Consider the following 26,541-nt stretch of genomic DNA (forward strand, 5'->3'; position numbering starts at 1 on the left):
CTTGGTTCCAGCCCCTCCATGTTACAGCCTGCATCTTGCACCAGGAAGCAAAAGGAATATAAATAAAGGCTGTGGAGAAGAGCTGGAGTCAGGGCATTACCAAGCGACACGAGGACACAAAACTGTAGGGAATCAAGTTTCATCTGTGCTGTTGCTCATAGAGCTGTTTGTTTTTCAGAGAGCAATCCATGTGCCATGAAGGTCACAGATAGGTTTTTCTGTTTGTTTTTTTTTTTTTTTTAGGGGTAATCTTTACCTTTCCTTTCTGGAAGTTTTTGTTTGTATTCAAAATGAGAAAAGAGAAAGAGGTTTGTATAACTAACTGGCTGATGCACATCTGCACTTCAGCTCCAAGGCTAAGCAGCTATTTATTCTAACATGATCTAGAGCCAAATAAATGGGACTAATTCTCCTTCCCATCCTGGCCAAGCCCAGATTGCTGAGTTTGATGCCAGAGGGCTCCTGCAGGAGAGAGTGTCAGCTTCACCTGGGTCACAGACAGTCCTTGCCTATGCACTGTGTAGTCCTGAGGCTGTCTTGCCTTTGTGCTCCTTCTGTGGAGGAAAAATAGCAGATACACGTAGGAGTTCTGGTACTCCACAGCTTGTCTGCTCCCATATATCAATAAACTCTCCAATTCATTATTCTTCACCTATTTGAATGTTAAGGGATCTCTGGAGATATTTAGAAAAGGACTGATTTCTTTAGGGCTAATTGCTGAAGTGTAAATGTGCCCATGATGGTGAGAAGGCGAGGAGAGCAGAGAAGAAGCACTGCTCACAGCCCTCTCTAGTGCCAGGGTAAGGATCATCTTGTGGTTATGATGTGGAAATTAAAACAACTGACTAAGATGATAGAGACTCTATTCAGATATCATTAGCTCCTGTTTCAGTGTTTCTGACTGAGCAGACACATGTGGGTAGGGACAGTGGCATGTCCCTACCTTTTACACCTCTGCTAATAGGTAAGACAGCATGGGACGTGGATGAATGTTTCTAGATGAATTAAACACATCTCCATTTCATTTTTACCTGCATTATTAGAGGTTGGAGTGATCTGAGCATCTCATTGAGCTCACACTTTGGCCCTGATTAAATTCCTATTGTACATATTGTCAGAAGCAGAGCAACATACTGCATTTCTTTTCATAAGTGTAGAAGTCTGAATGTTGTCCCCTCATAATGTTCTGGTTTTAATTTGCTCTGACCAAATCCCACATTTTCCTGTGAATGATTTGCATCCTGCAGGGACTGTTCCTCCACCCCCTCAACTGCTGTTGCAACTGGAGCAATGCTGAGAACATTTATAGTGCTTTTTTCTTCTCTTGTTTTGTTTTTTTTCTTTTTTTTTGTTTGTTTGTTTTTTATAAATGGTCTCTGAACAGCTTTTTATTTTCTAGTTTCACTGTATATTTTCAAGGCATATACAGGGACCTTCCCTCTCAGCTATAGCTATTTATCTTCCTTTGAAACATGCAGTGAGCTAAGTTTGATTTTTTTTTTCAAAAATATTTAGGGTTGTTTTAAAGGAAATTGTTCCCCACTCTGATTATTAGTTCAAAATCAGGTCATAATGAACTAAAGCTGTAAATCATATTCAGTGGGACTACTATCAGAGTAAAACTCATCTCAGCTTCTTCTATCTAGACCAAATTAATTCAGTTCAAGATAAAATACTTCAAAAGACTTTACATCAGCTTAAAGTAGTGTAGGATTAAATCCATAATCCTACATTTACTTTAGGTGATTCAATATTATTGCAGGCGAGCTTGGAGATCACAACTTAATAGTATACTTCAGGCACAGAAAGTTACCTCAAGCTGCAGGATGTTTAGTATTTAATTAGGTCTAAAATGCAAGTCTTCAGTGGGAGCAAATATGATTATTTCATATTATTGCTTCTCATTGCACAGCTGTCACTGCTACCCTCTGTTGCTGTCACAGATAAGATTTATACCACTATTTGAGAATTAAGCTTGCAAAATTCTGTGGGCAGACTCCTCATGAAGGTGTGCCAATTTTACCCTTAGTGACAGTATACATATGTATACAAATATTTATATACATATAAAATATTTTAAATTGTTGAAATAGTCTTGAAAAGCCTTATATCTTAAATCAAACATAGTGGAAAAGATAGCACGAGATTTTGTGTTTGCTGAATAGATTCTTAACAGTTCCACAGCTCTAGTGCTGCATTTATTTAAGAGATTTTCCTCTTCTAGATTTGCTGTGGACATAGAGGGGGCTTAGATAACAGCACTGACAAAAGCAATAAAGGTGGTAGCAACTCCTTTCCAGATCAGGAATCAAGTTTCACAATACAGCAAAAGTTGGAGGAGAAAGAATACTGCTAGAATGAAGGAAATAGTTGGACAAAAATATTATGAGAAGATAATCTGTGTTCATGATATGGTGTCGTATGATTTTGTAAGCCTGTAATGTTAATTTTCCATTATCTCTTTTTTCTTTTTTTTCCTGGTAAGACTATATGAAGAATATAAATTTTAATCTGATTTACAGGTTTTCTAGAACACTATTGAATTTGCTTGCCAAAATCTGCTAGCATTTTGTTGCACAGTTAAATAAACCAGACAGCCCTTAAAAAAAAAAAAATGTTGTGTGGGTGTGAAACAGAAGGAAATATAGCTGCAATTTAACAGGCAATATGTATTCACCTGCAAACCCCGTATAGACATGTGTGAATTCTCTGTTCAACACACTTGAGCACAGAAACAAATATATTTAACATCTTTGGTTTTCTTCTTTCCAGCAGAAATATGTGCTGCCAGCTCTCTGTAATGTCATCCTGCAGTGTGGACCCAACTCTTGAGGGTATTTTATGTTACTACTCTCCTTGAAAAAGATATGTATGTGGGTGGACATAATCTTTTTCATGGTGTACAACCCACTTTTTTCAGCATATCACCTGCTGCACTCTGAACAAAACTTCATGGGAGAAAAAGGGATTTTTCTAGTTTTTAGACTTTTTACCTGCAGGTTATTGAAATTATGTTGCAAATAATTAAATTGCTCTTCAAAGACAACAGAAGTTCTTGTCCAATAGAAAATGTGAGGCAGTTGAAACCTAAGAGTTTCTACTAGCTCTCCATTAACAATGTAATCTGAAGGACAAATAGAACAGAAGTAAATAACCATTCAAATGCTTGCCTTGTGCAATGGTGAGTCACTGCACAAATGCTTTTGACATACATCCTTTTTCTGAAGCTGCCCAGTTTAACTACACATTGTTTCCCAAGAGTCTTGGATATGCATATACAGGAGAGATCTTAAGAAAATCACTGCAGAAATAGTATTTCTTGGATGAGGATTGGTTATATTGAGAGCAAATATAAAAATTTCTGTCTTAAAATCCCCCAGTGATTTTCTCTTAAAGGACTTTCTCTAACAACCACAGCTAGTTTTTTTCCCAAATGGTAGATGGTCTTTATTATTGCAATACACATTATGTAATAAACAGCATATTCTTACAGAAATTGATTTTTTTTTCCTACTTCATTGGGCATGAAAGACAATTGATTTCTTCTTTCTGCTTTCTTAACCTAAGCAGCCCAACTGTTTCAAGCTACTCATCGTACCCTGAGAAAGTCCTTGGAAAGTGAAGCAGATTTGCTTTCTCAGCTATTGTGCAGTTGCTGGCATGGTTGGTGTTAGGACTGAAGCTGTTTTTGCAACACAAAGAAATTAAAACAGCAACAACTGATTTGTGAGAGAATCTTGCAGAACTAGGTTCATCATGCATTGACGCAAAACACACACATTTTCACAGTATGTGGGTATCCCCATTTGCCTATTTCATCACAGTGAACTTTGGGGCCTTCAAAAATGGGCTACTTATATTCTGTTTCTTTCCACTTTACAGACATTAACAAAGAGTATCATGAGTATCATTTCATCAGTCCAAAAGCAAGTCTAACAAACAAAATTGAGTTCTTCAGTTATCTCAGAGTCTCAGTAGTCTCAGGGTCATGGAATCATAGAATGGTTTGAGTTGGAAAGGACCTTAAAGATTACCTGGTTCCAGCCCCTGATGGGGACAGGGACAACTTGCACTAGACAAGATTGCTTAGAGCTCTATCCAGCCTCTAATCAATTTGGTGACCTTATTTGGGACTGGCTCCAGCAGGTCCATGTCCTTCCTATGCTGGGACCCCAGCTCTGGATGCAGTGCTGCAGGTGGGTCTCAGCAGAGCAGAGCAGAGGGGCAGAACCCCTCCCTCCCCTGCTGCCCACGGGGCTCTGGATGCAGCCCAGGACACGTTTGGCTCTCTGGGCTGTGAGTGCCATGGCCAGGGCATGTCCAGCCTCTCACCCACAGCACCCCCAGGTCCTTCTGGGCAGGGCTGCTCTGGGTCTGTTCATGCCCAGCCTGTGCTGACACCAGGGGCTGCCCTCACCCAGGTATCTGCAGGTGCTGCAACACCAGCACTTGGCCTCGTTAAACCTCATCAGATTCCCATGGGCCACTTCTTGAGCTTGTCCAGGTCCCTCTTTATGGCATTCCATCCTTCAGGAGAGTGAGTGTCACCTTGGTGTCATCTGCTAATTTTCTGAGACTGCATTTGATCCCTTTATCTATGTCATTAATGAAGTTATTAAATAACATAGTCCAAATACCGACCCCTGGGGGACACCTCTTGTCACTGATTTCCATCAGGACTCTCTTCACCACTCTCCTCTGGATGTGAGTATGCAATACCCTTCCTACCCATCTAACAGTCCACCCATCAAACCCATCTCTCCAATTTAGAGAGAAGGATGTTGTCGGTGACCACGTAAAAGGCCTTACAGAAGCCCAGAAAAATGATGTCTTCAGCCTTTCCTTTGTCCACTAATGTTGGTGACTTCATCACAAAAAGTCATGAGGTTGGTTAAGCAGGACTTGGCAAAGTCATGCTGGCTGTCCTGATCCACTTCCCTGTCCTCCAGATTTCTTAGCACAATTTCTAGGAGTATGGTCCATGATCTTCCCAGGCATTTAGGTGAGATTGACAGGTTGGTAGGTCCCAGAGTCTCAATTTCTACTCTTTTTACTGCTGTGTACTATGCTTTCCTTTTTCCAGTCACCTGAGGCTTCACCTGACTGCATGAATTTTCAAATATCATGGACAACTAAAACCACACAGAAGAATAAAAATTCAACCTGAAACAGACAGTGGGAAATAGAGATTTACAATCTTAAAAATAAAGTAAGGCTGTATTTTACTTCAGCTGGTGTGGAGAACAAGCTCAAATCAACTTCTATAGAATTGATTTAGGGCTTTAGACAATGTACAGTTGTATGAGTTAACCTCAAAGTACAAGCACAAAAACTCAGTGCTCTCTCTAGAAACATACTTGTTGCTGCATTTCAACTCACCAGGGTTTCTCTGTTGCTCCACAGACCCTGTGCAAGCAGCACTATGTCTTGATGCAGAACCATGGGTGTCTGGTTCCCTTTACTGGAGATCAGAGATTGCAGGGACACCATGGAGTAACGGGGTGTGCAGAGGGCCCCATGACTGTTCTGTGTGGTCTGGGCTGCTCCAGTCCTTATCCTGCTGCAGTCTCATTCGAGTCTGAAAGCAGGGGGAAGAGCATAAAACATTAAGGGGACACCTTAAATACATTAATGTCATATCATTTTGCCATGTCCTTTAATTCTCTCTAAGAATTTTGCATGCAATCAGCTCCTCTGAAGTGGTTTACAGTAATCGGAGCAAATAGGTAATATCTGAATAGAAAAAGGGCTGTATTAAAATAATTTGCTTGAGGACATCCACAACCTACTATTACAAGCATTAGCTTAGGGTCAGCACACTGTTGAAATGGTTTGCGTCTCAAACTGAGAGCACCCTGGCTGAGCACCCTGCAGTTTGCTAATCCCCAGGCATGTCTTTATCTAACAAATTATTTCATCTTCCTCCGCAGAAAATACATTACAAATAATCCTTTAAATCTGGAATTTCTAATATTTAAAAGGGATTTTATGATGTTGCAGTTGAAAGAAGAAAAACTTGCACTAGGAGCCAAACAGCTGCCAGAATTAAGCCAAGTGTATTTAATTTGAAAGATGTAGCAAGTCTGCAGTTTTATTCTAAAGCAGTAATGTCACAAGATTTAGAAATCCCACCTCTTGAAATCATACAGCAACATTGACAACTTCACATTTATTTAACTTACCTTTTAAAAAGATATCCTTTCTTAGAGCTATGTGTAGCTGTCAGCCACTGTCCTTTTAGTTCATGATTTATCAATAAAGATATATTGAATATTTTGCACCTATTACCTGGTTTAGCTCTATAAATATTTTTGATGTGTGTAAACTACATTTTTTAATCTTTAGTTTCTATTTGTAAAGCATGAAACTATTAGTTTTATTTGTATCAACCTCCATAAAAACATCTATGCTGTGCTTGCCAAAAGCCCCATTAAAGACATATGTGTTTTGACACAACAGATCCTGTGACAGAATGTGTACCAGTTACTTGCAGCTGCAGCTACACTTGTTGCTGAAAATTAAACTAAACAAACTGAGAGCTACTTGAAAAAAGTGGCTTTGATACTCTGTCTAGAGTTTTGCAGAGTAAAATTTCAAGATTTAGCTCAAAAATACCACTTCTTAAGTCTGAGTTCCAATCCAATTGTCACGGTATTGTCATAGTACAGCTGGCCTGGACTGGACAAAGTAAATCTGACCGTAACACAAATCTAATTCAGCTAGCCTAATTCGTGTCTGAACACGTCCCTGGATAACTTACAGTGGATCCACTGCCAGCCCCATTCAAGATGAGAAGCAAGCACACCACTGGCCAGGAAGCTGGGCAGGGAGAGAGATCTCAGGCAATGGCTGTACAGCCCAGGAGATTTGAATTTAAGTGAGTTCAGAATAATAAACCAGGCTGTTTGTCTCATGAGCACCTGGAGCACAAGTTGTGGAGTTTTCATCTCCCCACCCACAACCATCACGTCACAAGACTGAACCCACAGTTTGCTAATTTGTGTGAGAAGGAGGACACATTATTCAAATCCAACTTTTGCTAGTGATCCCTCAGTAATACATAATAATTGTAAATGATGTTTATCTTGAAGCAACTCTAGTCTTGGAACAGTGCATTATGTCATTCATGCACGGAAGGAGAGGAGACTCGAGGAGAGGAGACTTGAGGAGAGGAGACTGATTTTTTATCAGATAAAAACTCTAGCCTTGTATTTAATATTTGTATTATTAATATATAAAATCATTTATTGAGCAAGCTGATGGAGGCTGCTAAAAAAAATCCACTTGACTTACACAAAAAATTTCAATGAGTCTGGTAAAGTTCTTCTAGACTGTAGGGGAACCTTGGGAGAAGTGAGATGAAATGGACAGGAATACAATTCATGAACAGGTTAGATAACAATTTAGTGAGGGCAAGGAAAAGAGTGCAGTAAAGTGACTTCCCAATATGATCAAAAAATAAGAATCAAAATCACTGATTTGCTTAGAGAGAAATCCTGGTAATATCACATGGGTCTGAAGAAAAAAAAAAAAAAAAGAAAAAGAAAAAATATTTTTGTGTTTTTCAGAAGATGTACCTACTTTCATTCCATCCTAATCACTAGTTATACTTTCATTATTGCCCATATTATATGAGTTTATACGGTATATACTGTATTTGTATACAAATACATTTGTGGAAATCATAATAGAATAATACACAGCATAGGGTTAGAAATAAGAATATATTTTTTTGTTTAGTTTGTGCCTAGATTCAAGACGTTTGCAAAACAGACTGTCATCAGGGGAGGAAAGAAAAGTTGATGCAGCCAACTCACAAATTACATGTTAAAATTTAGTCATACATTGTAAAATGCTCACTTAATTGTGTCCTTGAAAAATATTGTGATAAAGCAATTAAACCAGCATGGAAAATATCTGAAAATATCAGGAGAAATTAATGAGAATCAGGAATTCACTTTGCATTGAACCAGTTAACAGTGAGGTATCATCCCCAGCCTTCAGTCCCACATTTTATTTCTAGTATTACACTTCAGGATTGTTTCTCTGGGATGTTAAGGGTGTAGCATTGTTTTTATCATGGAACTGCAGCTATTCTGGACATGAGAGGATAACTTCAGTGGTAGGGAAAAATTTGTGATCAAAGCAGAGTTTGTTCCTGCTTCTGTGTTTTGGATTATAAGTAATGGATTTCTGTCTGGTTCTTGTCTCATCTGGACAGATTTGTCTATACAAATACTCTATTATCACTTTACCATGTTTCAGAATGCAGCAACCCAAAGAAGATTGTGCTTGCAGGCATTACAGAAAAAGGAGATGAAATTTCTTATTATCTGTATCTTGATAAAAGATAAAATCTTAAGTTATATGCCATTAAAAAAAAATAAAATCTGGTGTACCTATATAATTTAAAAACAGTGTGCTGTGGAAATAAATGCCATGGGTTTTTGAGAAAAAACATGTGCATCATGCTCCAGGCTATGAAGTGAAGTGGAAATGCTGAGTTTTCCCTGTCATCCCTTATGGAAGAATGGAATTGCAGCTACATGACCTGCATTGTATTTTCCAAAAGGCCAAAAATAAAGATAGGTTGTAGTCAGTATGAAGAGGGAACAAAAAAAGAGATACGTGCTAGCTCCAGGTCATTGTCTTGGCTATATTTATTGCCTGAAATATTAAAAATAAAACACTGTCTACCAAAAATTTCTGCACTTTCTTCTCAAAGGTGCAATTGAGTAAAAAAAAAATAAATTGTTAAAACCAGTTATTTTCAGTTATCTTCTTCAGAAAAGTCAACTTTATTTTTCTATTTTACTTTTTTGGACAGCATGACAGTGCGTCCAAGACACTTTTGTATGTGGAATACTGTGTAATGGCATCCTAATATGATATCCAATCTAGAAAATCTCAAGACAAAGTAAGATAGTTTAGCAGAACACTGGTGGGAACTGTATACTTCGAATAAAAAAAAATATTCTTCAGAATAGGCTTTTTCAGGAAAAATCTGATAGTTGCAATTGAATTGCTGCTTTCTATAGATGCTCTCCACCCTATTTCAGTTGTTGTTAAGACTGAGAGATTCCTCTAAAGTGGGAAGTTGTCAGACTTTACTTCAATTTAGACATCTTTCTTATTTTTTATTTCTCCCTTAGAAATGAAAGATCACTACTTATGATTTATCAGATACAAATACTCAAAAATCTGACTAGGTGTACCGAATAGGGTCCTATTCTGAGAAGCATTTCCAGAGAAACTCTTCAAAAGCTGATGAGTTCTTATCTTACGTGACTTAGGGCAGGAGAAACCTTCCTAGATCCTGGCTGCTGGCAACAGCTGAAGGACCAGAATTCCTGAGGTACAGGCAGGAGCTGGCTGTTCTCCTGGTTGTCTTGGCTGGAAAGACAGGTGTTTGCCAAGGAAGGCAGGAGCCTCCCTTGGGATGGAGAATAAGACCCCATTCCCTCCGAATTACTATAATCTGAAATTAAGGGGCTCTCAGGCAAAGATATGAGAATAGGAATAACAGTTCTTTACTAGTATGTACAATAAAGCAAACAAACAACAACTCCGGCACTAGCAGCAAACAGGACAGGACACAGTGCCCGCCGGCTCGGCCGCAGGCGCTCTCCGCCCGGTGCAGTTCCGGGCACGGCCGGGAGGGGCGCTGTGAGCGGGGAGCGGGCGGCAATGGCGGCTCGGCCGGGACGGGACGGGAAGGGAAGGGAAGGGAGAGAGGCCTCGCTGCACAAACACCCCTGGGGCAGCCAGTCCCGGCGCCTCTCTGGATGCGAAAAGATGTAGCAGGCACCTCGGAGTGGTAGATGTGATGTATCAGAAGCTCTGCAGCTGTAGCAGGAACCACAGGGCCTCCCAGCAGGCACGGATTGTGGGGCTACAGCGTAGGAAAAACCTTCTGATAGCGGCAGAGGCACAGCGGCTCTGGGCAGCAGAGCCCAGCTCCCTGACGGGGCCGGGAGAGGCTCCCTTGGAGGTGATGCCTGGAGAGGCTACCTAGAACAGAGGCTAGACAGTCAGTAAAGTAGGTATTTATTAAAAGGCTTTCGATAGATACACCTTGGGTAGTGCAAAAGCCTGGCAGAGGCTACACCCAAGAAGGATAACAGTCATGAGGGTTTTCAGATGGGTATGTCTGATCTATTTTCATATCAGAGGTTAGTTGTACAATTGCAGCTTCAGGTAATGAAGTCGCATTCCCCAGTTTGCTTCCAGCTCCCCGATTCACTTTTGTTTATACTTTCCAGGGCCTGAGGCAAATGGTGTGGCCTTGGTTACCAGGCCCAGAAGGATTGTTTAGTCTGACCAAAATGTGAAGAAAGCTAACTAGCATTCTATATAGAGTTATACACTAATGCAGTACAGAATCCGAAAAATATAAAAGCTGAAAACTTAAAGCATCAGAGGGGGAAGGGGCTTGGGCACCAGGGTTTCCCTGAGGTGCCAGTGGATGGTGAAGGTCACTTGTTTGGCAAGGGCGGGTGTCAATAAGGGCCCAGTGCAGCAGCCGCTCTTGGGGCAGAGCTCCACTCGCCGTAGGAGAAAGGCAGCGGGAGATGGAGCCGCACAGTGGTGGCGAATTCTCCTCACAGCAGCCACAGCCCATGTCCCCCCAAATGCCGAGAGAGCAGGAACAAGCTAGGAGCTGCACCCAACCCCTTTCCCCAGCCCAATCCTTGCGGCATCTCTGCCTTTCCCAGGAGAACGTCCCAAAGCTGCTGTAGTAAAGCCAGCTTCACTCCTCCCCCTCTCCGTGGTTACTTCTTTTGTTTCTCTTATGTTAACGATGGTTATTGTTTCTTAGCAACAAAATGGGAGAAAGTTTCCTAAGAGAAAAAAAAAAAAAAAGAAAAATCCTAGCCTCCAACACTGGTGCTCACTTCTTCAGGCTTCAGCTCACCAACCCACAACCAGGTTAGCAACAATAAACAAATGATTTTTCCCACATACCCCTAAGGAACAGATCAACTCCTTTTAGTTCTGATCTATACCAGTGCTAGGAGCTACGATCTGTAATTTGGAAAAAATTCAATAAATGGCCCTATCATTGACCATGTTGATATGTGGTCATGAGGAACTCAGGTAACTTCAGGCACAGCTCCATTTCTCTGAGGGGCCAGGCAAGGGGCAGGGCCAGGACACATTTAATCTGCTTTATGTTCATTTGTTTCTGTGTATGCGCCTTACACCAAAGGCTGCTTGAAACAGTGTGGTGTCCTGGAAGGACTCTTGCCTGACCCAAAATCATACCACCATTTTTATTTTCATGAGGTATTCAGGGAAATTTCTCATCAGTGCCTTCTGCAAAAGCAGCACAATTTGGAGCAATGGGAAAATGCAGTCACTTCTGCTACCATCACTTCTGCTACCATCTGCTACAGCAGATAAAAATTTGTATCTTACACAAGCAAAGCTGTGATACAGAAACATCACTGCAAAGGCTTCTAACAATGTATTTTTTCTTTGTCTTCTTCTCGGAAATGGTTGAGTCATATTGGCTACAGTTTTCACAAAAAAAATTCACTGAGTGCAGATAAGCAGATAGGCAAGTTGATGAAATGTGCTAGACAGCATGATAAGTGATGAAAAAAATAGTTTCTTAAAGCAGGCATGAGATGCTGTAGCTCCCACTTGTAAGGAAATATAGTAGTAAAATTGTAATTGTCATATAGTAGTAAAATTGTAATATAGTAGTAATAACCAAAAATGTTATTTAAATACTATAATGATGCAAGGCAATGATTTTATTTTCTCTTGAGCTCATTGTACTGATGGGATCTGGGGCCCTGTGACCTGAGACTGGCACCAGAAAGCTTGTACCTAGAAAATAGGTGGTGGTTCATGATACAAGAAGACAAAAGGTGCAACCTATATTTCATAGTTTGGCTCTGAGATTTTACACATGGATCCTTGTGTCCATCCCTTCACCTGCAGCAGGATGCACCACTGCTGCATGGTGTCATTTGCTCATTCAGTGCATGTCAGCAGGTGGATTTTAGCTGATTTCCTACAAAAGAAGCATTGACAACTGCTCATAGTGGCTCTCTGGCACAGCTGAGGCGTGACTCATGCTGGAGTCAGAAGTCTGGAAGTGCCTTCTTCCCTGAGACAGGATGTTCTCTACTGCCAGATTTCTCTTTGAACTATTCATTTGTCTTCTGAATAGAATTACCTCTCCAATTTTTCTGACTTTGACTTTATAGTGAATGCTCTAGGAAAATAACTTTTCATCAGGCATCACTCAAAAAACCCAGTTGTTTTCAACACAAAAAGACTGAATGATGGTGGTATGCAAAAGAGGTACTAAAATCACACAGGTCCTTTTTTGTGCTTATCAGGTGACTCATGGCAATAGGCATGGAGGGTAAGAAAATAATGGACCTCAGAATCCTAATACTCTGCCTCTTTAGCTGTGCAAATGTGTACAGATCTTGTCTAGTCTCCTCCTAAAGCGATGGTGATGATCAGTGCATGCAGACTCTGGTTTAGGATTGGAAGTGTGTATTTGTGTTTTATCTGGCAGTGAAAGTGGCATATCTATTTATCCTGTTTGCTGAAGAGAAGGAGGACCATTAGCTCTTCCTTTCTTGAGTCTTTGCTGGCCTGAAGTGATGAATGTGCCTGATCTCAGGCTTCTCTTCAATAGCCCAACCCACCTCATTTCCTTTAGCATGGTTTTTGGTTCTCTGGGTATCTGACCTCTCTCTGCACTCTTCTCATTTGAACCAAGCTAGTGAAGCTTCCTAAACAGGACTAAGTGCTGGAGCTCTGTCTGTGCTAAGCAGAGCAGAAGGATTTATTCTCATCTGGTGGGATAATATATTCCTCCAACTGGAAATTTGAATTTTCTTTGAAGTATCATGATGGGGGCTCTTGTTCTTCTTCTGCCTTCATAATGATCTTTTTCTTCAGCTTGTTGTTCTTGTTCCCATGCAGACGACACTTTTCTGCATATGGTACTCTGCGGTTTTCTCGTTCATCTGAGGTGCTTTGATTTTTCCTTGTCTGCTCCAGCATGACAGCTGTCAGTTTGTGCAATAAACCTCCTGCCTGTACTCCTGCCCAGCTACCAGTAAGAATACAAGACAGCACCTTTTGCTCATCTTGCTGTTATCTTCTTTAGGAATATATATCTGTGTCTATATCTACATCTATGTATATATCTATATATATGTAACAATCCAATTTTACAAGTTTACAATTAGTAACCGATACTAAATCAGGTGGTCGGCAATGCCTACATTATAACTTTTATGAAAAAGCCCATTACTGCCCTTTTAAATGTTTTAGTTCAAGAATTTTGAATTTTCACCAGTTCTCAGGATGTTTAGGTCAGGCTTTTGGGATTTAGCGTTGCTATTGTTTTTCTGTTTGTATTTGTTTGGTTTTGTGTGTTTTCCTCTTTTCTTTTCTTTTCTTTTCTTTTCTTTTCTTTTCTTTTCTTTTCTTTTCTTTTCTTTTCTTTTCTTTTCTTTTCTTTTCTTTTCTTTTCTTTTCTTTTCTTTTCTTTTCTTTTCTTTTCTTTTCTCTCCTCTCCTCTCCTCTCCTCTCCTCTCCTCTCCTCTCCTCTCCTCTCCTCTCCTCTCCTCTCCTCTCCTCTCCTCTCCTCTCCTCTCCTCTCCTCTCCTCTCCTCTCCTCTCCTCTCCTCTCCTCTCCTCTCCTCTCCTCTCCTCTCCTCTCCTCTCCTCTCCTCTCCTCTCCTCTCCTCTCCTCTCCTCTCCTCTCCTCTCCTCTCCTCTCCTCTCCTCTCCTCTCCTCTCCTCTCCTCTCCTCTCCTCTCCTCTCCTCTCCTCTCCTCTCCTCTCCTCTCCTCTCCTCTCCTCTCCTCTCCTCTCCTCTCCTCTCCTCTCCTCTCCTCTCCTCTCCTCTCCTCTCCTCTCCTCTCCTCTCCTCTCCTCTCCTCTCCTCTCCTCTCCTCTCCTCTCCTCTCCTCTCCTCTCCTCTCCTCTCCTCTCCTCTCCTCTCCTCTCCTCTCCTCTCCTCTCCTCTCCTCTCCTCTCCTCTCCTCTCCTCTCCTCTCCTCTCCTCTCCTCTCCTCTCCTCTCCTCTCCTCTCCTCTCCTCTCCTCTCCTCTCCTCTCCTCTCCTCTCCTCTCCTCTCCTCTCCTCTCCTCTCCTCTCCTCTCCTCTCCTCTCCTCTCCTCTCCTCTCCTCTCCTCTCCTCTCCTCTCCTCTCCTCTCCTCTCCTCTCCTCTCCTCTCCTCTCCTCTCCTCTCCTCTCCTCTCCTCTCCTCTCCTCTCCTCTCCTCTCCTCTCCTCTCCTCTCCTCTCCTCTCCTCTCCTCTCCTCTCCTCTCCTCTCCTCTCCTCTCCTCTCCTCTCCTCTCCTCTCCTCTCCTCTCCTCTCCTCTCCTCTCCTCTCCTCTCCTCTCCTCTCCTCTCCTCTCCTCTCCTCTCCTCTCCTCTCCTCTCCTCTCCTCTCCTCTCCTCTCCTCTCCTCTCCTCTCCTCTCCTCTCCTCTCCTCTCCTCTCCTCTCCTCTCCTCTCCTCTCCTCTCCTCTCCTCTCCTCTCCTCTCCTCTCCTCTCCTCTCCTCTCCTCTCCTCTCCTCTCCTCTCCTCTCCTCTCCTCTCCTCTCCTCTCCTCTCCTCTCCTCTCCTCTCCTCTCCTCTCTTCTGTTTTTTGAATCCTGGTTTGGCAGATTTATGTGGTTTTAAAAAAAAAAACCTCTAAAGGGATGTGCACTTTCATTTGCTCCTAATATTTCTAGTTTGAAATATCACTCTTTTGTCGTTGGTATTAGACAGATGGTTTGACTGGATCTTCTTAGTGAATATTGATATAAAGAGGACAATAAAGGCTTTCTCCATCTTATTTGGCAATAGCTTTCCTTCATGCTGGATATATGGCTACTACACCTATTGGTCTTCTTTCTGCTTCCAGAGCAAATTTCTTCAGGTCTCTCCTTAGCTCTGTCTCTATAAAAGACTTGCCCTTTCTGGTTTCTACCATAAATACTTATTTATACATGTCCTCAGCAACCTGTCCCAGCTACCCCTTCCTGCATATTTGCTTTTTGTGTTTGACCTTGGTGAAAGGCCCCTCTGCTCCTGCATCCTGCCTGTGTAATGGGAAATTTGATACTGCTCCCACTTTTTCAGAAGAATAATAGTTCTTCCTAAATTTATTATTCACTTGAAATTGTTTCTCATCTCTTGTGCCTGGACTTTTTAAACTTAATTCTTGGAGGCCAATCCTTTTTAATTTTTTTTTTTCCTTTTCTACTCCTGTTTCTTTTTCTTTTCCAAAAATTACTATTTGATTATTTTTCACTCAGTCTTGCTCTGCTTTTCTTCTACTCCACTGTTAGAATACAAACTAGTTTTTGCCATCTATGACAAAATGCTCACACATGTTCCAAATACTCTTTGGATATTTCATGTTTTACTGTATTTTTTTGACAAATATTATTTTCAGATGTCTCATACTACATTTATCACCTGTATCACAGTGCAGCAGTACAAGAGGGAACATCTGTTATATTGGCAACCATGACATACTGTGGAAATGTGAATAAATTTCTTATGAACAATGCCATAAATTCAGGCAAATTTAGCTGGAAGTATCAAGATTCTTTGAGCAAATATTGCAGAATAGGACTGGACAGAGTAATAAAAATTCCAAAATGAGACAGAGCCTGAGCTGAGAGGCAATAGAGTGAGATCCTGAACTGCTTCTCATGGTCAGTACTTTTCAGGATTAAGTTCCTGACCCCCTGAAATACAGGGCATAGAAAAAAGGAAACAAGGCCGTGACATTGTACAAGTACACTGAATAGTTATGGGGAAGTTCTGAGCAAAGAACTGAATCATGAATTTGTCTGGTGTCACATGCCTGCTATTAAATCCTAGTGTACCGGATGGCTAAAATTAGAAAAGAAAGTAGTTTTGCAATACCTCTTTAGTAGGTCATGCATTTGTTTAATTTGTTGACTGATATGGTAGCCCAGTTAGTGGTGTGTGACAGCTGCTGGTTTCTGGTCTTACAGTTAATTGCGTTAAGGCATCACCACAGGTTTCAGTTCATGTAACCTCTCTGCCTCACATGGCTTGCTTTTAAAGTTTTAAACGCCATGAAACCTAGTCATGGAGAGGAATTATTAATTTTATTAAGAATAAATATGATGAGAAAAAGAGGAGACATTGGTGTTGGAGGGAGATATAGAACTAGGAAGTAATATTCTTCAAAAATTTATGTTAATATTTGTAAAAAAATTTAGATTCATTAAAATATTCCCTTTGATCTTGGTCACATCTAATCTGAAACTACTGAGTGGTAATTAAAACCACAATATTTTGTGAAGCAGTTACTCTGAAGTGCAAATTTGAGTAAATTTATTTATATGTCCATCCCCCAAGTTGGCCAAATATTTATTTTAACTTTAAATAAATTTAGTATGGAACAATTGCCTAAAGAGGGAGGGCGATTCTGAACAGAAGGGTCTAATCTCTCATATTCAAGAGCCAGCCTGCAAACTTACCACTATTCCATTTGTTCTGTCTCACTTGGGTAAGAAAATATATATGCTCAGAAAGCTATTTTTATGTCCTAATTTCAGAACAGCCTCACTTTTAGCAAGTGTCTTTAGCTACATTCCCAGTTTAACAGCCTGTATTTGTATTTATTTAATTCCTTTCACTTTAATATAGCAGAGGGATACTTTTGTTTTTGAAGATGATTTGATCTGGAATACTGAAGTATTAGAAGTTTGTTTCTTACCAGGTAAAGTATGAAGAAATAGCTATCTGACATTGCTTTTAAATTAAGTTACATAAAGTACATATAAGCCACTGGAAAAGTATTTCCTGTTACCTCCTCACATATATTTAAGTATTTATGAACAGTCATCTGCTCAAATGGAACCTGATGGCAATGTCAGCAGCAGTTTTCCATGGCCAGTGCAGAAGTACATTTTTAAGGGAAGTACATATGAAGGAAGTACATATGATCACAATCTTTAATGATTTTTACCCACATTTACTGTTCTCATGAGCTAAGAACTGTAAGTTAAATTAAAGACAGGGACCTGAAAAAAAATCTTCATTCAGTGCTGCTTTTTTTTTTTTTGTTATGTTGTTTTGCAATCTTTGGTATTTTCATGGAAAAGTCCCTGGAAACAACATTAAGAAGATTATACAAACTTTAAGAACTTGATCATGCTATGTGATGCAAAAGAATAGGAAAAAGCCTCAACCATCATAAAATCCCAAAAGACAAATAATAAACAATCTTTTCTCTTGATTTCCTTATTTTATTTTTTTTTTAAGGAAGATGAAATTACATTAGGGTTTAGAGTGCTTTGATGAGGCATCTCTTATGACTGAAAGATCAATAAGAAAAAGTCCCAATTTCAAGTTCTTGCCTTTTTTTTAATTCAGGTCTGTTGAGGCCCTGAAACAACATTGTGTTTTACAGTCCTAATTTCTAATGAAATTATGTGGTCATGGAGCAGCTCTATCTTCCAGAGGTCCCTAATCAGTCTGTCCACTCAAAGCAACACCATCTTCAAAGTCAGCTGACATTGTTTCAGTGCCTGGTCCAGATGAATATTGTATATTGTCAAGGATGGAGACTGCACAGCATCCTGGACATCCTGCTCATTGTCGTGGCCTGGGCAGTGGTCTGGGTACCACAACTTTCCCAGAGAAGTGTCCTTGGAAAGACACTCTTAGGCACACAAGCACTCCCTGCCCTGCTGAGAGTGCTCTCAGCCCAGAGGCCTGAAAAGGGCTGTTGAGGGATTGCAGCTCTTTGGGTGATGTCCAGGCAACACGGAAGGAGGCACAGGAGCCTCATGTGGAGTTCCCTAAGGAGCGCTTATTCTCAGTCCAGGAACGAGGAGAACTCTGGCTGCTGTGAAGCAATGAGGAATGAAAGACTCCAGATAGTCAGATGGAAACAGGGGTTTATATGGGAGCATCAGGACTAGTCAACTGAGGATTCAGGGGCAGAGCAAAGGGGAAGGACCAGTGGGGGGGTACATAACATTTGCATGGGCTGTAAGGCATGCTGGGAGCAACTCCTTTTGTTGCCCCAACAAAAGGCACTGATCTAGGAGCTTTCCCTCCAAGGGAGAGTTGTGGATTATTTGTTAATCCGCCCACTGGCCTCCACAACTCATGCCCAGACATCTTCTCTGTTAAAGTGGTTTTAGTTTTCATTGTTGCAAGGTGCAGTTATTGTCTTTTGCCTGCTTCTGAGCGAAGAATCAGTGTCACTCTCACTGTAATCACCCATTTGGTCTGGAGACAGCAATGAGTCTCCTCCTTGGGAGAAGATAGCTCAGCTTCCCTGGTCTCTGCTGTCTTCAGTGCATGTCCTCGCTGCAGTGGAGCTCATTTGGCCCATTGGAATTTCTCTTTGTTTCTCATGAACTGGGGGCTGGAAATAGGCAGTGCTCTGTGCTAGCTGCGGAGGTGAGGTGATGGGAATACTGTGTCTGCCTGTTTACCAAATGTGGGCTCACTAGGGTGGTCTGCATGCAGGATCAGGTTCTTTCAGGCTTATGAATTTCTATTTGTATTTGTAACCAATAAGTTGTTTGCAGAGTAATGTTTTCTCCATAAGTTCTAAGCAAAATCTAACACCATTTGATTTTGTAAAGTAGGTTAAGCTTTACAGCTTCATTTATTTTCTTATTTGCTTCCCTTGGAGGACTTTGATGAGGAATATTCAGGTAGTCTGAATCTACATGAGCAAACAAATGCTGGTTTTAGCACAGACCTGCATTCATATAGACAATATCTAAAAATCAAACCACACTGAAACTGCAGGTTTCACTGTTCACCTTAAACATGAGTCTTCACCTATGAAAACTGAAAGATGCTCAAATTTTTTTATTGAATTGCTACCTCTCAGCCACCAGAGATCATGGTAGCAAGAGGTTACTGTTTGTCTAGCCTAAAATAACTTCAGTGATAAAAACTATAGAATATGGATGAGAAAATTTGACATATATGCCAGAAAAGGAATATAAAAGTGGGCAAATCAAGATCACATGCCTCTCTAGATGTTCTCTGAATGATGCAAGAGTTTTACACTGGAAATATGGTAACAAAGCTTATGGAAATTAGCATAATAATTTAGAATAAATTATTAATATTATACCATTAACCATTCATTGAGTTCAGTCAAAACTCACTCTTTCCTGTAGTTACTTTTTTAACCTGCACATCTGTTTAGGTCTTCATTTACTATCAAAAGAGACAAAATGGTGGCAGAAAGATGTCTTCATTTATTTCTGACTCAGGCAAAGCAAGAAACACTGAAAATGTAGGTTCAAGTATCTTGTGTGATTTCCACTTTGGCTGACGAGAGAGCTGGGTTAATTGAGCAATCTGAATCACTAAACAGAGTGTGATTATCACTCATTGTTAATAACAAGTTGCAGTCTTGTTAAACAATTATTGACTCAGTTGACACTGCTAGATATTTTTAATAGTTCTTGTTGTGCCAGTTGCACCTCCATGGTTACAAAATCATGACTTACTCTGTTTGCCTGCTTATTTTTCTTTGCCTGAGCTGGGTGATTTTTTTAGTGGATACAAGCTGGTACTATTTACTCCTTTTACCTGAATGACTGAAAGTTTGAGATTTCTGAATGGAAATTTCACTTGCAATAAATGTTATCAGATGCTCAGTAGGCTGTTCTAAAGCTGATGAAAATTCTTGAATATATTAATATTTTAATTGTGAGCCCATAAATCATAGACAAATAAGGCCTGTCATTAGAGACCCTTCAGTTCTCATATTCCAGACAGTCTTTGGAGATACCACCAGCACCAGAACTTCTCTCTGTTTATCTGAACTGTGAAGCCCTTTCTACACCTTAATGGAAATTGTGTTTGCATTTTAGCTATCCTAGAGAAATGGATTGGAGCGCTTCACTCTGCAGGAGTGAGTGAGCACCAGATGAGAAGGTCTGTGTGTTGTCTGGATGGCGCGCTTTGATGTTTGCCAGATGCTTTGAAGTCATCCTCACTCCTGGTCAGGTTAGGGTAAAAGCAAGTAAAGGCATTTTATTTACAAAATCCAAACACAGCCAACGTGGTTACAGAAGTAACAAGGATTACTAGAAATACATGTAAATCATGCATGTATTTTGTTTTCCAGGGCTTTTCTTGAAGTCTGGTTGCTGCTAGCAAGCTGTTTAGTCAGTCTCCAAACCTCTGCTACATATTGCAATCTTTAAATATTAAACAGAATACTGTAGTTTCAAGGACAAAGGGATGTTTTCTGCTCAGGGTCTTCTTGGGTTAATCAAGGATTCATTCAAGCTCACATCCTTTGGTCTTCCAACCTTTTTTCTTCTCAAGTGAAAACATAAGGATTTTCTTACTTGGGAGATAGGTTTGATGTATTTATGGTGGGATCTTAACCGTCCTTGCGCTTAATAAAACAACTAATAAATTTCCCACTTCTGTTATTCATCAACTTTTCATTGTGGCCAGTGGATATTAATAAACTTTTCACAGCATTTCACACATAGTTCTTCACGAAGAACGTATATCTTAACAAACACCAAAATGCATTTAATGCCTGTGGCTCATTGCAGGTTCTTATTTGTGATATGAATGGGTTGGATTTGCCAATAATCAATAATATTAGGAAGATAATTCCAGGTGTCTGACCCTCTAGGATCTCTTCTATGCTTACTTGCATGCTGGCCTGATTCCATCATAGTTTTCAGTTCTGTCTCTGTTACAAACTAGACAGTTCCTTCTTGAATTGAGCCTTGGAGGAAAAAACTGCCACCCATGGTACCACAAGCAATTCAGGAACCTGAAAGAGCTTCCCACACAGCTCAGAAAGAAAGGCCTTGCCCAAGAAAGCTGGTGTTTAGTGAATGTGTGGCCATGGTATCCAAAGGCAGTAACTGATCAACTTGGAGTGCACCAGACTTCCAGAGCCAGTGGTGTGGCAACTTCAGGGGAACGTTCGGTATCACAGTTCATTCAGGACTGTTGACTCTAAAGTTCAAGCACAATAAATCTAGTAGAGTTTTAGTCTGTGTTCTCCCAAATTCATGATGATAGGAATATAAATAATAAGTATGTATCCCTTGTCATTTATGGATATGGGTTTTTTTGGTTGTGGAAAGGACTAGCTAATGACACCCAAATTATTGTGTGTTTTTAGTGTCTTTGTTACTCAATCATTTGCACTTCAGCTGTCTTTGTGAAACTGTATGCACTTTGTTTTTGCAGACTACATTCAGAAGGGACCTTAAGCAAACTGGTGCCTTTCATAATATGCCTCCTGCTAGCATTTAAGATGAAATGATTCATCTGATGGATCACTTAAATTGACTTCAATAAACAGATTTCCAGTAAAACATGGAAATAGAAATGGGACAGCTCAATCTGCGGCTTGGAGTTTTCCAGAAAAGAAGAATATGTTTTTATGTGTTTTCACCCGTAGCATAGCATCTCCTGGAAATATCAGGAAATGTAACAGTAGAAAAGTTACAGATCATATCTTTATTTTAACTTTCTCTCATATAAGAGTTACATTACTAAAATTTACAGTCAAAATACTGCTTAGCAGGGACTTTGCCTGGATAGTTGTCCACTCTAGGATAGAATTGTTACGATAGGGAGGTGAAATATTTATTTTTAAATTATGGTGGGTTTTTTGTTTTGGGGTTTTTTTAGTTTTGTTTCTAAAACTTGTGTAACTATTAACAGCTGAACACCAAGAGTGTGAAGAGAATTATTTCTTAGCATCAAGAGGACCATTAAATTGGGATTTACTTTTTGCTATCAGATATTAAAACCTTCAGCTCACTTCAAACTTATAGTCTAAGCTTTGGTGTTGCTGAAATTGCAGGATACAGACTTGAATTCATCACCAATGTCCTCCTGACTGTGCTGGACACAGGAGCTGCCCAGGACTCATCTCCTGAGCAAGAACATCTCTTCATCCCTCCGTATCATGTGATAATCCAGTCAAAGAAGTCAGCTTGTGCCCTGTCAATCTTTCATCCTATATCAGGTATAATGAATATACCTGATTTTTGTGCCACGTGTGTTGCTGGTTCTGCTGGTTCTTCATTCAACTCCAGCATTAAACCTCAGGACAACTTCTGACCTGCTTACTTAAAGACCTAAGAGCTCAGAGGTATTGACTATGAAACTTTCTGCCTCAGCTCTCTGACAATGCACAGCAGCTCATTTTTCAGTTGCATTACAGTGGCATGTAAATATACAGGGGATGACCAGGAACGCTGGGACTTTGCTGCCTCTGCAGATTCCAGAGTGGCTGCCTGCAGAAGCCCATGTGGTGCTCTCTGGCTGATATTTGTTGCCAATAACTTCTAAACATTAAATATAAATGTTAGCTAGCCTATATTACTGAGACTGGAAGGTGCATTTTATATAAATTCAATCAAAATGTCCTCAGAAATACTCTGTTAGCTCTTGCAGTTTTTTGTGCAGTACTGGTTGCTGTTATCCGGGTTTGGTATTGTCCTGAGTGTGTCAGATGATAGATGTATAAATAAGCTAGCTACACATGCAGCACCTCCATTGCTGCATTTTCTATGTGCTTGGGAAAAGGCAGCATGCTCAAGGATACTGCAGCACATCCACGGAGTCAGTGGCCTAGCCTCTCACCACATGTTACTGCATTAGATTTGAGGTACAATCTCAGGTACTTTGCTTTTTTTCTCTATGGTCAAGGTCATTTTCATTTACTGCTTTTAGTCTTACTTAAGTAGCAGTTTTACACTGCTACTTAGGTAGCAGTGAGAAAAACAAAGCAAGAAATTTTTTTTTCCTGGCCATATCAAATGAATATAGAGGACCAAATTAACAGCAAGGACAAGACTAGCAAAGACAATTAAAATAAGAGTTTGAGTAAATACACCTAATAGAAACTTGATCCTGGGAAACAGATAATGTTGATACTGCTTAATGGGAGGAAATTAATAATTTGAACCATATTTTGTACCAAAATAATGTGGTTCAACAAAGAAAAAAAAAGCTGATGTTATTAAATCAACTGAATTATTTGTAAAGAGGTTAATGGAATAGTGTATTACAGTTCAGTTTCAATTTATCAGATTTCAGGGTTAGGCGGACTGTCTTTCCATATGATCCTTCACACAGCCCAGCCTGCATTTTTCGATAAGGACATGATGTGCATTAAGTCTGCCTAGCTGAGTTTTAGCTTCTGGTGCCTCTTTTCCCTTGCCTGTGGGAAGTGGCTCTGCACCTTAGTGAGAGCTGTTCCCTAGACATTTGACAAGTCCTCTTTTTCCAGCATAGGTCAGAGGTGGGAATGATTCCCCAGGTTCAGTGTGACACCAGCAAGGCTGCACTGCTCCTTTGCCATGGCATTTTGCAGCCTCATAGATTCATCCTGCACTGTCTGTATCTCTGTAGCTGCTGCAGTGACCATTCTCAGCACCAGCCCACAGAGGAATGCCCTGTCCTATTTCCTCAGTTCTGAGCAAGATGCAAGCTGAAAGATTAAGCATGTGGAGTATTTTAGAAGTAAATGTTTCAGAAAGGTCTTAGCTGCATGTGCCACCCAGCCCTTCCAGGTAACCTTCATAAACCCTTCATAAACCAATAACATGAAAACTATGCAGAGGCTTCAAAGTTTTAAAAAATTTGGACTGCACCATCAGATGGGAAATTAAAAATTCTGATATTGTTATAATTCAGTTATATTAATGGTTTTTAGCGCATATGGATCTCTTTTGAATGCTGGGTGACTTCACATTGAAAATCTATGATCATATATATTTCTAGATCTTTTAGACAATATCTTGCTAATAATCATCTTGTGATCACATCAGAAACTGTGTAGTTCTTAATAGAAAGAGTATTCAAATTTATATTTTCTTTAGTAAAATAATAATTAAATCCAAGGACCTTTTTCAGTTTTGAAAAAAACATAGTTTTCAGAAATGCCAAACAACCATCCATACAATCTTCCAGAATATTGATGCTATTTCTTTATGTATAAAAACAGTTTGTGAGGCAGGATCTGCTACTTTAAAGTGGAAAGGGACTTTGAAAGTGTCCTTTTTTTGCCATTTTATGAACACTGAAAAGCACCCTATTTCATGCTTTTCTTTGGAAATACTGTGATTTTTAAATGTTTTCTTCCTGATACTAGTTTATTATTTTTACCTAAATGGATTCCCATCCAGTTAGATCATTGTTATATACTGAAGCAACTCAACAAACCATTTTGAAACTCAATTTTATTGTTCTACTTTATCCTGGGAGAAACTAAGGAGTTTTTAGGAATTTTACTAATTTTACTAAGGCCTGTTCTGCCTTAGTTGAAATGGCAAAAATATCATGTATTGTATTGGAGTGGTTAAACAATCAAAAACAAAGGATTGTGCTCAGTCCAACAAAAAGTCAGGTTTCCTGTCAAATTGCTCAATTGTATTCTCTTTAGTCTATCATGACATCATCATTCAGCAGTTCCCCTGTCATCACACAGTCTTGGGAGAAAGAACTTGAATTTATATTGCAAAAAACACAAGCCAATGAAGGAAGACTTGCATTTGTTTGGGAGAAAAAGAAAAAAAAAACAAAACACAAAAACAAACCAAACATGTTTCAGAACAGCTTTATCTGTTACAAAGACACAAAAGGCTGCCTAGGTCCAATTCCTGCTTTTTTTTTTCTACCACTGGAGAGTTCCAAGTGGCATGCAGTGTTTCCTATATGATGTGCCCTGACTATGGAATGAAAGCCATATATCATGCATGGGCAGAGACACAGTGAAGTCAGTGAGCTCTGTGTGGGTGTGCAATAGATCACAGCCCAAAGAACCATATTTCAGGGCCTGCTCAGGGACTGTGTTGCAACGAGGTCTGGGGATGAGGGTGTGCTGGATGCTTCCTGCCTTTGATCACTGCAGATCAGCAGTGGCTGCCAAGCCTGAACAAAGAGACAGAGCTGATGCAGACCAACATCTCAGAGGCCAGCTGCAGAGACCAGAATTATGGGAATTTGGAAGTTCTCAGTATTTTTTTTCTTCAGGCATAGGAACTTAGTTTTATGCAAATAAAACTAGCAGCTGCTGTGACAGCAGATGGCCAAAAGAAAGAAGATGCAAATAAAAAAAACCCCTGGCTATCAAAGCTGGGCTAATTTTCTGGCTGAAATTGTAAAAGTATAAAAGCTAAGGAATGTGTCCCACAGAAGAAAACACTTTAAAACTATGATCATAGACTGGAGGTCATGGGGAGTTTTGAATGGAGATTTGAATACATGATAAGGCCAAAAGGGAAAATTCCACAGAGACACAGTAAAATTGTAACATCTATTGATCTAAAGCACCTAAGAGCACCCCATGAAGTGTGCTGCTATATTTTAGCAAAATTAAAAAGTTTTGGCCCACTACTCCAGGAATGACCTCTTTTTTTTAGCATAGTCCATTCAGCCAATTCTTTCAGCCTCCATATTCATTCAGCCTTCATTTTCCTAGAGTAGTGAAGCCTTTCTTTTTCAAGTGTCTTCAGCTGAGAGTTGAATACCTCTGACCACCTTAACAGTCAGCCTCTCAGTTTGCTTTTTTTGAAGCTTTATTGAACATGGCTGCCAGAAGCACAAATAAGCAAATTATCACCAAAATTATTCACAATTAAAAAAAATAATCCGGGTAAATCCTGGATATTATCTTGCTTTTTGTTATAAGTGCATTATTTTGACATTTCACTGCTATTCTATGGTTAACTTATATCTGAGTTTTTTATTCTCTTGAGATACTCCTAGCTGATCACAAATCTTTCTTCTTTGGTCATGTATTCCTAAGTCTTACACATCCTGGAAATAATTAATTTCCACCCATCCATTACTCTAGTAAAGTATGTAGTTTGTCCTTGTGCACACTCCTACCTTTTGAGTTGAGTTTGTTAATGCAAATACTTAACAGACTGTTATGTGACTGAGCATGAAAAATTCCACTAGCATTCAGACAAATATCTTGTCTTTAAGCTGTACCAGCTGTCATTTCTTCTTTAATATTTCCAGTCCCATATGTCTGCTAAAAAGTACAGCCTCTAACTCCTTTCTCTTGTCCTCCACACTCTTCCCTTCTGTCAAATCAACTTCCTATTTATCAGCACTCTTTTGTCTTGCTTTGGTTCCTTTACCATAAATCCTTGTTCTCCTTCCCTTCTACCACAAATCCTTGTTCTCCTGCCCTTCCCCTAAACAGAAGCTCCATCCATCCTCACACATCCATCCTTATTTCACCTCTGATATGACTTCATTGTAGTTGACTGTGTTGGGTGGAAATTGGCTCCTGCCCTGCTTATAATAGTCTCTGTGTTATGGAGCTCCTGTTGTCTGCATCAACCAGCACTATTACCCACACCTGAAAAACCTGAAATTTGGTTTTGAATGACTTGCAGGATATCCATCGCCCATTTCTCATCATGTTGACAGTTTCAAAGATGGCAAATTATGATATTGACCATCAGATGAGCTGCCTATCCATGAATAGCTGTTTTAACCTTTCCCTATCAGTGTTTTTCATCTTTTTTATTCCTTCTTTAC

General features: G+C 40.0%; 1 long non-coding RNA gene across 1 annotated transcript in view; it reads left to right on the top strand.

Annotated features, from left to right (window-relative positions):
- Positions 1 to 9,663: 9,663 nt before the first annotated feature.
- LOC147648545 (uncharacterized) overlaps positions 9,664 to 26,541 on the top strand; it is a 58,573-nt gene continuing 41,695 nt past the window's right edge. Inside the window, exon 1 of the long non-coding RNA XR_015281214.1 lies at positions 9,664 to 10,652. This is a non-coding gene — a long non-coding RNA (uncharacterized LOC147648545). The remainder of the gene's footprint in view (positions 10,653 to 26,541) is intronic.

This window comes from Cyanistes caeruleus, chromosome Z, assembly GCF_971803275.1.
Source record: "Cyanistes caeruleus chromosome Z, bCyaCae1.hap1.1, whole genome shotgun sequence".
NCBI lineage: Eukaryota > Metazoa > Chordata > Aves > Passeriformes > Paridae > Cyanistes > Cyanistes caeruleus.